At 33.0% G+C, this 5113-nt stretch overlaps 1 long non-coding RNA gene across 2 annotated transcripts; it reads right to left on the bottom strand.

The window, feature by feature from the left end:
* Nucleotides 1-351: 351 nt before the first annotated feature.
* On the bottom strand, nt 352-4793 carry LOC120255806. Of its 2 annotated transcripts, none has more exons than XR_005535103.1 (3): nt 4638-4791; nt 3710-3790; nt 352-1339 (listed from the first exon to the last, which is right to left on the bottom strand). It is a non-coding gene; the product is annotated as an uncharacterized LOC120255806 (long non-coding RNA). The 2 variants fall into 2 exon arrangements; XR_005535104.1 differs by lacking the exon at nt 352-1339 and adding an exon at nt 1711-1976 and having other exon boundaries at nt 4638-4793.
* Between the last annotated feature and the right edge of the window lie 320 nt (nt 4794-5113).

The following is a 5113-nucleotide window of genomic DNA, read 5'->3' as shown; positions in this document are numbered from 1 at the left end:
CAAAATGGACGACAAGCAAATAGACAAAGAATCAGAAGGCTAAAAGGGTTGCTGAAACTGTTATAATGCCATCATTTTGTACAACGAGATTTTTAATATCATTGATAAAAGATTGGAATGCCAGCTACATCACCCATTGCACGCAGCTGGATACTTTTTGAATCCGGAGTTCTTTTATGATAATCAAAACATAGATCATATCAAATACATATTAATACATGATTAACAAAAACCAAGCCGAGGTAGGATGTTGGTAAAAACTCATTAACAACAACAAATTGAATAAATGATGATATCAGTACTGGTTCAATTAAAACCAAGCTAGATTAGCCATGCTCAATTCAAGTGAGACAAAAGGTGATATAGAGACGTGTAATGTATATCATTAATGGCAAGTAAAATAAAATCAACAAACTGTATAGATTACATGGTTAATGAAATCAAATAAAATTGATGACTAGCATGAAATAAACTAATAATATGGAAAAAATGAGGAAAATCTGTTTACAAGAAAGGTTTGCCCTCTGTTCACGAATCAGCTGTGAATGCTGCCAATACCAGTTTCTTCACCAACCATGTGATTAAAGATGACTTACAAATGAAAAAATAACTCATGCAAGATGAATAAATCAACAAACTGCATAGATTACATAGTTAATGAAATCAAATAAAACTGATGAGAAGCATGAAATAAACTAATAATATGGAAGAAATGAGGAAAGTCTATTTGCAAGAAAAGGTTTGACTCCTGTTCACGAATTAGCTCTTAATGCTGCCAATACCGGTTTCTTCACCAACCATGTGATTAAAGAACATGAAAAAATGACTCATGCAAGATGAATAACGAAGGTTGCAACTGAAAAACTGGTGGTATGTCACTTGACTAGGAGCATTACATCCCATGCAAAAGTAGAGAGGACAGCCATTAACTTGGTTAATAGCTTATTAATCACTTATAGATAAATCAATGAACTTAAACAAATGAAAGATGCAGAGAAACCTATATTTTCAAAACCTTAAAATATTGAAATATTACATGGCGCAAGTTTTAAATGAATCAATAGCTATAGCTCACAAGCTGGAATTCGAACAACGAATTTAAATATTATAAAAACAAATTCTAATTGGGTAAAACTTACATACCATAGGAGATCTAAAATTTGGAAACCTTGTTCTCAAATTATTGTATATTTTAATTGGAAAACATAAAAATAAGATGCACTGTAAATGCTAACCATAAAAATTTTAAAATATTTTTATGTACCAAATATCAAGGAACAACGCATCATGCCCATTCCAAGTTTGGAAAAGATCTTGTATTCTTCTAGCCAGAAAGAACCTGATGTGATAATCACAATGAAAATAAGTCTTACAACCACAACTTAACAAAGCACAATAAAAAATAAGAAGGTATCGCCGGCTACTACAGCATCAATAAAAACATGCAAATGATGCTGTCATGTCCAAACAAGTGACAGAAGATGAACTTGGATTTATGGAAAAAAAAATTGTCTAAGAAAAATGTCAGGTTTGAAGTACAATATCAGGTTATTTGTGCTAATCTCTCTTCACATAACCTATAAAATACCATCCATAATACTTTATAAACCATTCAAAAATTTGAGCCAAAAGACATCGCAGTCGCTGTTGACAGCCAAAAAGGATGAAAACACATAAAGAAAGCTAAAAAATTACCAGAGTAATACAAGGTTCAAAAAGAAAAAAAGAGCAAATGCACTTTGTTATTTTAATTCGACTAGACGAGTTTGGTAGATCAAGTTTAGTTATTTTGTTCATCATCAAACAACAAACGGCTTAACATACTGCATCTAAACTTCAGTATAAATTATTTAGAAGACAACAAGTAATTATTATTAAAAGATAAACCTAATCACAATAAGATAATGAGACAGTTTGAACAGATCATAAAGGACTATTGTGGACTCTTTCCTCGGCAATAATTATCATATGTGAGCCTGCAAAAATTAGAAGTAATCTCAGCAAAGTGACTGAATAATCATCCAAGAATTACAACAAAATAAAAAAAAAGGTTGACAAAGTCACGTCTTCTATTTTAATTGCTTTATATTTGTCAGTTTCTATTTCAGTAAGAATTTCCTTTATTAGTAGCAAACCTCCTATTAGATTTCAAATTTGTCTTTCTTAAATAACTCAATTCACTGTCAAATGATTTAATGAAGGAAAAATTAGGCCAAAGTTAATTCGATAATATAACATTGTCAATAGAGCACAAAAATTAAATGAATTCAGTCCTAGAGAACTACTCTGATTGTAAAAAGTTCAATCAATACTTCTGACAAATAGATTTCATCCACATAATTCAATCAATACTTATGATTTATAATTTTATACACAATCGTAGAAATTCAAGTAATCACAAAGAGTTTCTAAAAAAGCAGGAGAATTGAACCCCCCCCCCACACACCAAAAACACCCACACACACAACACACAATGTTTGAGCATAACAAATCAGATCTGCACATTTACAGAGTAGTCTTAGAAATGAGTTTTATTACACATAGATGCAATGATAATAAATGAAACCAACATAGCAAAGACCATATATTCAATTGTTGAAGCTGAATGCTTGGAATGCACACCATAACTCATCATTATTGACCACTTTCTCAGTGCATTGTTCGCCATTAGAACTCGAAGGAACCAAACATTCAACAAAACACATGAAGAGAATAGCATGCTGCTGTGATGATGGTTTAAACTTGAACTAGTACCTCTAATATTTCTCAACCAGACTAACCTATGCAGAAACAAAGCCATAAAAGGCCGAAATCCTGATTAGACCAATAAATCTATAAAGTCAGGCTGAACCAATTCCTAAACCAGTGTAACCTTAAGCCCAAAGGGTTCAACCTTTATTCCTTAAACTGGTATAAACTAAAAAACGAAAATCAGAATCTGAAGCGTTTAAACCAGCATAAACTTATAAACATAATTTCTGAAAAAGAGGAAATCAACCACAGGCCTGAGACTGTCTCTCTGAAACCTTTACTTATAGAAATAAGGGAGGGATTGCCAAGTGTGACATTGAAATCCTCTCTCCGACACACATAAATCAGAAACTCCAAACCAGTATCACCTTACAATTTGAAAAGCACTCTAACTCGATGAAAAAGGCAAATTCCATGGCAACCAGAGGTTCCTCACACTGCTTCACTTGGCCAACAAGGAGGAGAAAAGATTCAAACACAAAACTGAGATCATCTCTCCCTCTCTGAGATTCTCCTTTCTCTCCCTTTCAGCCTGTTCCAGCCATCACTCTCTTGAAGAGGACGTGGGTACATATAGAGGGGCAGCTTGGCAACCGATGGCCAAGTCATGAAAACACCAAATAGTTACAATATAGCTCTATAAACAACAGTAACATAGCTATGTTCACCTAGATATAAGAAATACATGAAAATCAACTTTATATCCTTGAAAGATCTGATCATGCAAGCACCAAATAGTAACAATTTAGTATGTAAGTAAGAATAAAATACCTACCTCCACCAGCATATTTGCCAGAAAACAAAATTCAACTTCAATAAATATCTTACGCAAGCTATACAAGCAAACATAAAGCAATAAAAACATTAACCTGCTTGTATTTGGTATTAAATGTAAATAACATTTGAAAATGAAATAGAGCCACGAGAAAATATAATAGACATGAAGTCAAGCATTGACCTTCTCAGGTAACATACGGTATGTAGTCAAGCATCTACCACATCCATAATCAACTGTTGCAGCTTGAAGACCAAGCCTCTACTGTAGGTTCCACAACAATGGCAATGAAAAACAGAAAACATGTTACTGATTATAAAAAGGCACAAAATAATACAAAATAGGCACAAGGGCAATGAAAATAATACAAAACAAGCCCAAATTACAATAGGGAAAACTAGGGCAAGAAAGTATGAAAGAAAAACCTATGAAAATCTTGAAGCATTTAAACAAGAAGAAAGATTATAAACGCTAACAATAGGATTCAAGAAAAAAAATGCTCTCAACTTTGATCAAATACTATTAAATATCCACCAAACAAAAAAAAAAGTTTCAAACAAATCTAATCTAGGTTTGTGAATGGTAAAAGAAATTCGCACAAAAAAAAAACATAAGAATTTTGAAACAAACCCTAATCACAATAAGACCATCCCAGCAAATCCATATAAAAAATCAATTGAAACAATGACACAAACCTATGGAAGTCATGAAGAATCTAAACAAGAAATATCAAAAAAACCTAAACCCCAAACTGTGGATTCAGGGAAAAAATTATCAGAACTTTGAATATCAAGAAATACCTTATCAACAAATTCGAGGATTGAATCGCATGCAAAGAGAGGACTAGGATTTTGAAACAACCCAAAAATCCAGGAGAAACCCATTCAAGAACTTTCAAAAAACTAATTAAACTCAAACAAATCCTCGAACATCTAAAAAAAAATAGAAACATCCTAAACCCTAAAAACCCTAACAAAAATAGAAACATTGAAAACCCTAAAAACCCTAAATAACAATTCCATAGAATTTCAAAAGCGCAATAGCGATTCTTGCTAATCAGGGGATCAATAAACAATGATAGAATCGAATGTGAAAATTCATGAAATTGCACCTTAGATTAGAATCAGAGGAAGAGATCGCCAGCGAAGGACAACGAAGTTTGAAGACCGCTCAACCCACCCTTTTCGTGGAGACCGATCATCAAGTACAGGCATCTATAAGGTTTTTGAGCTGATTAAGCTGGTAAATGGGCCTTGGGCAACGCTTGCTAGGCCCACAAAATATCAAACTTAAGCCACATTCTTCACGCCCAGTCCACTTAGCAGAAATGGTATAATTTATAATAACATGCAAGTAATGGATTACTTCGTCAGTTTGTCTTTGTTAATTTTCAACTTATAAGTTGTTAATGCAATGAAACTAGCAAATTTTTGATTAATTATTTAGGGTTTAGGGTTTAGGGTTTAGGGTTTTTTAGGGTTTTTTAGGGTTTTTTAGGGTTTAGGGTTTTAAGGGTTTTTAGGAGTTTTTAGGGTTTTAGGGTTTAGGGTTTTAGGGTTTTAGGGTTTAGGGTTTAGGGTTTAGGAG

The sequence above is a fragment of the Dioscorea cayenensis genome, unplaced genomic scaffold, assembly GCF_009730915.1.
Source record: "Dioscorea cayenensis subsp. rotundata cultivar TDr96_F1 unplaced genomic scaffold, TDr96_F1_v2_PseudoChromosome.rev07_lg8_w22 25.fasta BLBR01001200.1, whole genome shotgun sequence".
Classification (NCBI taxonomy): Eukaryota; Viridiplantae; Streptophyta; class Magnoliopsida; order Dioscoreales; family Dioscoreaceae; genus Dioscorea; species Dioscorea cayenensis.
The sequence above is the reverse complement of the archived record's forward strand: the minus strand, read 5'-3'. Positions and strand labels throughout refer to the sequence as shown.